Source organism: Meles meles, chromosome 2, assembly GCF_922984935.1.
Source record: "Meles meles chromosome 2, mMelMel3.1 paternal haplotype, whole genome shotgun sequence".
In the NCBI taxonomy this organism is placed as follows: Eukaryota; Metazoa; Chordata; class Mammalia; order Carnivora; family Mustelidae; genus Meles; species Meles meles.
In genome coordinates, this window is record NC_060067.1 from 166,073,844 (window position 1) to 166,083,973 (window position 10,130).

Consider the following 10,130-nt stretch of genomic DNA (forward strand, 5'->3'; position numbering starts at 1 on the left):
ACTGTAGTCTGGGGCACTGGTCTGACATTTCAGGATTGCTGTACTAGACAGGACTAGCTACTAACAGTCTGTGATTTATCTAAACTCTCTGAAGTCAGATCACCCCTCTCCCTACCAAATGGTTCCCACCATCTCTGCCCTGTCCATCCTACAGGGAAACTAGTGCTCAGTGAGAGCTCCGTGAACACGCACGTTGTTGTTACGGCAAAGTTGCTGGTCTGGATCCCAAGCATGAAGGACCTCAGAGGCCAGCTTTCAAATTTCTGCTTGGTTCTCAGATCTGGGTCAAATGAGGGGAACAGGCAGGCTGAGACTGGGCCCTGGCCTCAACAGCAAAGCCTGAATTCTTTCTTAGGTCTAAAAAGAAGCCTCCCTTTTCTCTTGCAGCTCTGTGAATGACAGTCTATACAGGACATTTCTACCCATCCTGAGTGTAGTGGGTTGAAAAACATCCCCCCAAATCCATGTCTACCCAAAACTTCAGAATGTGACTTTATTTGGAAATAGGATCTTTGCAGATATAATTAGTTAAGGCTCTTGAGATGAAATCATCCTGTATTTAGGGTGGGCCCTAATGACTGGTATCTCTACAAGATAAAGGAGAGGGAGATTTGGACAGAGGGGCACCGAGAAGGATATTTGAAGATGGAAGTAGAGATTGGAATGAGCCAAAGAACATCTGGAGCCAAGAGAAGCTGTTAGAGGCAAGGAAGGATTCTCCCCTAGAGCCTTTGGAGGGAGTATAATACTGCTGACACCTTGATTTCGAAATTCTGCCTCTAGAACTGTGAGAGGACACATTGCAGCTGTTTCAAACTACCTGATTTGTGATAAATTTGCTAAAGCAGCCATGGGAAGCAAATGCTTCAGTGCTGGAATTAGTGCCTGATCGTTTTTATCTGGGGTTCTCGTGCTATGGCTGGCAGAATTCTAAGATGACCCCCATGACCCTTGCCCTTGCTTGTGGGCAGGACCTGTAAATATGACGTATCACTCCTATTACTATGTTACATTATCCGGCAGAAGGGATTTTGCTGATGTTAGCTGACCAAATTCGTTGACCTTAAGACAGAGAAATTACTTTATGTGACCAGAACTAATCAGGTGAACACTGGCAAGAGACAGGCTCTTCCGGGCCAAAGGGATTTGAGGCATAAAAGGATTCACCATGGGAGAAACAGTAATTTTTCCAGTGTGGAAGTCTAGCAGACACTAGCTGGACCAAGTGAAAGAACACATCACCAGTAGTAAGACATACTGACATCCTGAGTGCCTTGACAGGATGCTCTGAAAGGATGCAATATCATTTTTGTGATATTCTCACCCAAAATGCATGACCCCATTCTAAGAAGGAAAGACACAGAAACTGTCAGATACTAGAGGAGACAACATGGGATCCTGGAACAGAAAAAAGGCATTAGCGAAAATGCTGGCCACATTTCAAGAAAGCCTGCAGTTTGGTTAAATAATATTTGCCAATGTTGATTTCCTCTTCCTCATAATTGTACTACAGGGTGAGGGATATGAACTCTGCTTCTTTTTTTGCAACTTTTTCTTAAGTCTAAAATTAGTTCAAAATAAAAAGTTTTTTTTTTTTAAAGATTATTTATTTATTTATTTGACAGAGATCACAAGTAGGCAGAGAGGCAGACAGAGAGGGAAGGGGGAAGCAGGCTCCCACTGAGCAGAGAGCCTGATGCAATGCGGGCCTCAAACCCAGGACCCTGAGATCATGACCAGAGCCGAAGGCAGAGGCTTTAACCCACTGAGCCACCCAAGCGCCCTTCAAAACAAAAAGTTTAAAAGGAAATGGCTGCCTAAGATATTTTTCGAGCCAAAAGGCAGACTAAATGCTTCAGGAGAAATTTTGATGCCAATGTACTGTGGGGGATAGATACCCAACAATCATATCATGAAAAACAATTACAAGGGAACAGGTATTTTGTGAACGAAGGCTGCCTCGGGGCCACAGGATTACAGTCTTTTTCTCCAATACTTCTTTATTCTCTTCTTTACAATAAGTATGCCTTACTTTTGACAATCAGGAAAAAAACAGAATTTCCAGGGGCACCTGGGTGGCTCAGTTGGTTGAATAGCTAGCTGCCCTCAGCTCAGGTTGTGATCTCCAGGTCCTAGGATCGAGCCCCATGTCGAGTTCCCTGCTCAGCTGAGGAGTCTGCTTCTCCCTCTCCCTTTGCCTCTCCCCCTGCTTGTACTGTGTGTGCATCTCAAATGAATAAACAAAATCTTTAAAATAAAAAATATTAAAATTTTTTCAAAAATACCAAACAGGTGCTTGGGGATGCTGTGGAGTATGATTAATCCAAGTTTCTGAAAGAGGCTTTTAAGGTAGAGAGGTCCATGATAAGATGGGATAGAAAGGTGTTCCCTGCCTCTGAGGGCTAAGAGGAGGCAGGAGGTGGCAGTTTAAGTGGACTGGTGCAAAAGATCTAGATTTGGGGCCACAGAGTTGTTATTCTAGATAAGAGCAGGCTGGACCCCAAGACAGAGAGCTGCTGAAAGAGAGCTGTTAAGTCTCTGACATGGAAACAGCTAAGGGTTCTCAGAGTGAGTATCAGTACCTCAGACCCCAGAGCCCTTCAAAACCCCTGGGTCCAACCTAAATTTCCAGGCATGCCTGTCACCAGCCCTTCCCTCTATCACTACCAACCTATGGCCTCTGCTAATCACCCCTGCCCCAGGATCGTCCATCTTTGTGCCTCCTCACCAGGACCCCTCTTCCAGCTTTCCTTTCTTCACAGCTTTCAAAATTTGGCTTAATTCCACCTTTCCCGGCCACTCCTGCCCTAAGTACTTCACCTTCTTGCAGTCTGCATAAGTATCTCACCTGCTTCACTCAACTGTAGCTTAAACCCACAAGCCAGCACATAACCTTCCACATGTCCTCAGTGCATCTCCGCAAGGACTTTGCAAGCATCTTCAGACCAGAGACAAGGTTTGTCCTCTGGTTTGCCCTGCCCCAATACATCCTCCAGCAAATCACCTTTCTGCTGTCACCAGCAGAGGTCACATTTGGCAAGTCTGCTGTGCCTATGCCCAAACCTTTTTACACTAGTTCTGTTTGTTTTTGTGGTTATAATTTAATTAAACAGTAACTGAAATGTAGGTGCAGAAAGAAAAACGTTTGGTTTCTACGAAAATTCAGTGCTCTACAATAGTAATTCTGAAATTCTGGTTTTAGAGGACACCTGGGGTCATTGAGACCATTTGGGGAGGTCTATCAGTTAAAAACGACTTTCATTATAATATTAAGATGTTAAAAGCCTTTTCACTCTCATTTTTCAGAGGCTACATGAAGTGTGGTGAATACAGAAGTCTTAGTTTTGAAAGATTTCTATGGCAGAAGTTTAGGGTATAAATATGTGTGTTCAGAGATTAACTGAGTTTGTTCTCAAGACTTCAACTGAGTCTTTACCAGCAAACTTACATTATACCTATTACAATCTCTGCTATCTCATCATCTAATAAATCATTATTTTGAAATTCTGTAGATCTGCAAAGATGTAAAAACAATGTTGTCCTGTTCGCCATTTTTTTACTCTTCGAAAACAGGTACTTACATAAAAATGTGCTTTTTATGTTAACATGTAATGATCTTATATTTATTATTTTTAAATGTTTTAATGAGGGGGGGGATAGGGAGAGAGGGAGAGAGAGAGAATCCCAAACAGGCTCCACACCAAACTCAGAGCACAACATGGAGCTCAATCTTACAACGCTGAGATCAAGACCCTAGCCAAAACCAAAAACTGGATGCTTAACTGACTGAGCCACCCAGGTGCCCCAAATCTGTTTTAATTTTTAACACAGCAAATATCAAAAGATACACATAAACAAAAGACAATATTAAAGAATCCTAGGATCAAAAAGTCTGAGAACCGCTCATCTAGAAAGACATGTTACAAATGAGGGGAAAAAAGGGGCACTGGGGTGGCTCAGTCACTTAAGCATCTGATTTTGGCTCAGGTTATGGTATCAAGGTCCTGAGATCCAGCCCCGTACTGGGCTCCCCACTCAGCGGGGAACATGCTTCTCCCTCTCCCTCAAAAACATAAAACCAAAAAAAAAGAAAAGAAAAAGAAAAGTAGGTTTCTACATGTGGACTGATAGGCAAATGTCTTTTAAATTCTTTAAGAAAAACTAATGAACGGATGTATATGACCTTTTACCCAGAATCCCCCTTCTGAGAATTTCTCCTAGTCATAATTACACATGTAGGAAAAGCCATTTGTACAAAATTATTCATTGCAGCATTGTAGGTAATAACAGAATAGACAAAATAATGGAAACAATATAGTTCAGGGACAGAGAGAGATGACTTACGTACACTGGTTAAAGTATCACCGTACTTCCATATCCTGAATATTGTGTGGCTACAATAAAAGAATGACCCAGGTGTTCTCTGTGCTCATGTGGAAAGATCCAACACAGTTGCTAGGTGAAAACATCCAAGGGCTAAACAACAGGTCTAAAGTGCTAACCTGAACCATCTGTAAAAAAGGGGGGGCGGGGCGGGGTACAGTGTTGCACTGAATACCAAGTGTGTGTGAATGTATACATTGTTTTTAATCTTTTGATTTTTCAACTATGTGAATAAAGCCTAGTGGAAAAAAAAATTTTTTTAAAGATTTTATTTATTTATTTGACAGAGAGAGAGATCACAAGTAGGCAGAGAGGAAGGCAGAGAGAGAGAGGAGGAAGCAGGCTTCCTGCGGAGCAGAGAGCCCAAGGTGGGGCTCGATCCCAGGACCCTGAGATCAGGACCTGAGCGGAAGGCAGCGGCTTAATCCACTGAGCCACCCAGGCGGGGCACCTAGGTGGCTCAGTTCGTTAAGCGTGTGTCTTTGGCTTGAGTCATGATATCAGGGCCCTGGGATCAAACCCCATGTGGAGCTCCCTGCTCAGCAGGGAGCCTGCTTCTCCCTCTCTCCCTCTGCCCCTCCCCCCTGCTTATGAAACCACTCGCTCTGTCTCTCAAATAAATAAATACAATCTTTAAAAGTAATAAAATGAGGGGCACCTGGGTGGCTTGGTCGTTAGGCATCTGCCTTTGGCTCAGGTCATGATCCCAGGGTCCTGGGCTCCAGCCCCGCATCCGGCTCCAGCCCCGCATCCGGCTCCAGCCCCGTGGAGCCCCGCATCCGGCTCCAGCCCCGTGGAGCCCCGCATCCGGCTCCAGCCCCGTGGAGCCCCGCATCCGGCTCCAGCCCCGTGGAGCCCCGCATCCGGCTCCAGCCCCGTGGAGCCCCGCATCCGGCTCCAGCCCCGTGGAGCCCCGCATCCGGCTCCAGCCCCGCATCCGGCTCCAGCCCCGCATCCGGCTCCAGCCCCGCATCCGGCTCCAGCCCCGCATCCGGCTCCAGCCCCGCATCCGGCTCCAGCCCCGCATCCGGGGCTGGACTCCCTGCTCAACGGAAAGCCTGCTTCTCCCTCTCCCACTCACCCTGCTTGGGTTCCTTCTCTCGCTGTGTCTCTCTGTGTCTAATAAATAAATAAAATCTTTAAAAAAAAAAGTAATTAAAATGAGGGGCACCTGGGCGGTTCAGTGGGTTAAGCCACTGCCTTCAGCTCAAGTCATGATCTCAGGACCCTGGGATCAAACCCCATGTGGAGCTCCCTGCTCAGCAGGGAGCCTGCTTCCCCCTCTCTCTCTGCCTGCCTCTCAGCCTGCTTGTGATTTCTGTCAAATAAATAAATAAAATCTTCTTTTAAAAAAAAGGGGGGAATAAAATGAAATGTGAGAAAATTGCATGTGGTATGTATAGGTATGAATTTTATATGGAATTTGCAAGCTTAATTAGGGTACCCAGAAACTCAAAGAAAAGGCCTCAGCCCTAAATCAATTTTGGTGAGTAAAAAAATATGTGCGTATGTTTTTAAAGTAAAATGAATTGTTTAAAATATGGATTGTTTTAAAACTCTATTTTAAACTGACTTTTTATTAACTACTAACACCAAGTGCCTTGCCTAAGAGCTCCTAGGGATCCAATGGTAACAAATTCGGGACTGTCACCTTCTCATTCCATCAAACTCCAGCATTCTCCTGGGCCAGGTGCTGGTGGAAGGTGGTTAGGCCTGAGAATGCAGCCAGATCTTGAAGTTTCCAAGGCAGAGAATACTATTCCCCACTGCTGGGCATGCCAGGCTCTCTCCAGGCCAATTCTGTGGCCACTCTCCCTCCTGCATTGTGGGCCTCCCAGAGTGTATTCTGCCTCTGAAAAGCTCAATGACCACAGCAAGGGTGGAGACAAGGCAGCTGGGTCTCAGAGACCTTGTAGCAAGGCTGTCCTGCTGGCTCCCAGGAGGGCATGAGGCCCCTGGCTGGCAGCAGACTCTGGACTCCTTATCTGCTGGCATTCTGCCAAACTACCAGCCTCCAGGTCAGACAAGTCCCACTGTAGACAACTAGCCAGTCCTGGCTGGGGCCCCAGCAGTATGACCCTTCCACAACCAGTCCCTACCCTCACATGTCTCAAAGTATTCTGGAAAGAGAAGTAGAAGACTCCTGCACTGGGGTGCCTGGGTGACTAAGTCATTAGGTGTCTGCCTTCAGCTCAGGTCATGATCCCAGGGTGGTGGGATGAAGTCCCACATCTGGCTCCCTGCTGAGCAAGGAAGCCTGCCTCTCCCTCTCCCACTTCCCCCTGCATGTGTTCCCCCTCCCACTGTGTCTCTGTCAAATAAATAAATAAAACCTTAAAAAAAAAAAAAAAGACTCCTGCAGAAGAAAGTTTTATCCATGCAAGTAAAGGGACTTTCTTCCCCCTAGGTAGGCATAGGGAATAACTGGCTCCTTCCTCGTCACATTTTCAAGGAGAATTACCAATTTCATCATCACATTTACAAATAAAAACAGAACCCTTGATGGTCTTCGCCATCAAGCCTCATGGTGACTAGCAAAAGCAAAGTGACTTGGTTAATGTGATCCATTAACCTCTCCAGATCTAGTTTTAGTTGTAAAACAAAGCGCCTAGACTGAAAGATTCTCAAAATCCCTGCAGTTCAACATCCTGCTGTCTTCAGTTCTGCAAGATGCCTAAGCATTACTTCTTTCACACAAATAGGCTGAATTATTTTAACACAGTGGAGAGAAGGGGTCCCAATTCTCAGACATATACACTCTATTCACAGCACTACTACTTAGATCTCAAGATCCTGTGAATACTGGACAGGATTTCAGGTTCTTCCCGGAACTGAGTGGGATATGAGCAGGTAAGGAAAAAGGAAGACTGTGGGAAGGGTTTGAAAACAGAACCAGTCCAGTGACTGATATATACCCGCAGGCCCCCCCCCCCACACACAATGTTACTCCTTCCAGCCCATTATCAGCCCAGTAAAGGAGTACTTCTGCTACCTAAAGAAATCACAACAGCTCCCAAAACTATAGGTGGGGGAGAACCCCTCTTTCCCTATGTCCAGTGATTCTGTGGAACAATCCCTGGAAAGGCACAGAAAAGCAGCCTACCCAGCGGCAGGGAAACTGCACCCATGTTCCCAAGGAGGGGATGAATCAGGCCCAAGTCTGCACTCATACCACTCCTACAACCCAACCTACCTAGTTTCTATAACCCCTAAATACACCCCATCCCACGGAGATGCTGCCGCAGCTGAGACCTCTACCATGTTCCAGGAACAATCACAACGTGCTTCACGGTAGGGAGAACAGGCCCAGAGGTTACGAAACCACCCTGCTGGAGAGTAATGGGGCCAGGATTTGGGCAGACTGATCTGTTTCAAAAGCCCAGAACCTCCCACCACCTTACACCATCTCTAGTAGAGTGCTGTCTTTTCCTACCTTAACTGAACACAACAGCGTGGCCTCCCTTGTGTGGCTACTTTATTCGTGTCCGAATGTTCTCTCCTCATCAGGAGTCTGCAGGAGCCAGGCCTCATCCCCTCCTTGCACCTGGCATGGCCACTGCAGAGGTGAGCACAGACTGGGCCCTGTATACTGACGTACTAGAGACGAGGACTACTCAGAGAGTGATAGAGCCTACAGTTCTTATTCTTCTTGCCTAAATAACAAGGCCATTAATTCTGTTTGATGCCCTTTAGTCACACCTGCAAACCAAAGGCAGAAAGAGTACCACTAGTCTATCTCCTGGCTACCACACAACTTAGGAAAAGCCCACCTCTGGGCCTCCAACAAGAAATGGAATATGTAGTTTTTAATTACAGCTTCTAAAAGTCACCATTCTGGACATCCTCTCTCTTACTTCACCGTCAAGTTCCTCTCACTTTTTATGGCTCTTGTTTCAAGAGTTAAGGATTAATCACAGATGCTGCAGATGAGAGATCTATTCTGACCCTAGCACTGACCCCTTCCCAAGGTCACAGGGCAAGTTAAGAGCAGAGCCCGGACAGGGACCAGGATAACCAGGCAGTACACAGTACACGTTACCACCATCACCTCCCAGTAGCCTACCACGGGCCTGTCGTTCCTAGGGAAGAGTGATTCCGAAGTCGAAACCAAATCCAGGGTGGCTCCAGGAAGAAAAGGATTCAAAGGTTCAAAGTGGCTCCTGCCCCCACCATTCCTTATGCCCCAGGTAAGCATTCTGCCCTCATCAGATCATGCCCACACCGTCCTATTGGACCCCCACACCCTAGCAGACACTAGATCCTCACAGTTGAAGCCACAACTCCGAGTCAAGAAAATTTTCTTGGCTTTCATTGAATCTCAGAATCACATGGTGAAAGTGCTTGGATGGCTATTTTGTCCCATTGCCCTAACCCACCAAGAGAGGGCAGTCTGAGCCAGATCGCCCAACTTGGTCGGCAGGACCAAAAATAGCTAAAAAAAAAAAAAAAAAACAACCATGCCCACGGGGTAAGCCAGGTCAGGATTTCACAGTCCCTCCAGCTCTCGGTACTAGTCATCCGGAAGATTTGGGTCATTTTTCTTCTGCTGGTTGGCGATTCGGTCGGGGTGGGATGGGCTAGGGGACACAGTTCCCGGAAAGCAAAGTCCAGAAGCGAGTGTCCCATCGGAGCTGCCCACCACATTTGCCCATCGGCTCTCTGCTTTTTCTCCTATCTATGGGCTCCAGGAAGCCCTTTAGGCTTTTAGTGCGGCTATCCACGTTACGGACACCCTTCTTTGGCTCCCACATCCCTCGATCTCCTGCCGAAAGGAGAGCAGCTGCCACCAACTAACCCCCATCGTGGCACCGCGGCCAGGTGTCCCCTCCATCCAGCGGCCGGGCGCATGTGCGGGTGCCCCGGGGCGCCTCCCTGGTCTAGCCCGAGGCTTCGGAATCCAGAGCCGAGCTTCCAGCCCTCGGCGCCGCCGGGCCCCCGCCCCCACCCGGTGACCCCGAGACTTGGAGGCGCGCCGCTTCTCCGCGCGATGCCCCACTCCTCAGCACTGCGCGGTCCCGCACGCACGCACGCCCTCCGCCCTCACCTGCAGCTCGGGCGGACGCCACCTGTGCTCCGCGCAACCTCACAAGCCAGGCCCTCGGGCTGTCCGCAGCGCCAGCGGTACCCCAGTCGGTGCGTCCGCGGAGGGAGCCCGCGTGCCCCAGCCCCGCTGCCTGCGTCCGTCCCCGCCACCGTTGCGCATGCCCCGCTATAAGCCTGCGCGTCAGCGGCCGGGCCCACCCCTGGGCCTTGGCCCCGCCCCCGCCCTCAACCTCGCCCTCGCCCCACCCTGCTCTCCCCAGGGCCTGCCACGTGGGACCCCCGCGGGCCGTAGGGCGACGTGCGCGAGCTGTCAGCCGGCTGGCCGCCCGCTAGGCCCAGCCCGGCGCTGGCGCCCTGCCGCCCCAGGCTGAGACCTAGCTCGCCGGGATCCTAGCCGCAGCAGTTCGGTCTTCTAGCCCTGACGCGAATTCCATTCTTCATTCACTGAGGCCGGGTAGACTCCTCCTTCCCCTGGAAACTCCCATTAAGACCTTTCCCTCTCAACGTGGGAAGCTCTTACAACCTGGCCCCCATCCCTTAGCTCACCCGATATGTATGTATATATCTTAACTTTTGATGGATGTAAAAACCTTCTCACCCCCAGCTCAGTTCTGAAATGTACCCTAGAAGGGGACGCACCCATACACAATGTTTCTTCTGCATATTTTAGCCAGCCAAAAGAACAAAAATAAAAAAAATTTCCG

At 48.5% G+C, this 10,130-nt stretch overlaps 1 protein-coding gene across 1 annotated transcript in view; it reads right to left on the bottom strand.

Moving 5' to 3' along the window:
- The window catches only part of SLC39A14 (solute carrier family 39 member 14), a 49,124-nt gene extending 39,540 nt beyond the window's left edge, over nt 1–9,584 (bottom strand). The window contains exon 1 of the mRNA XM_045993968.1: nt 9,428–9,584. The gene's annotated coding sequence lies outside the window, so the exon portion shown is untranslated. The remainder of the gene's footprint in view (nt 1–9,427) is intronic.
- Nucleotides 9,585–10,130: the final 546 nt, after the last annotated feature.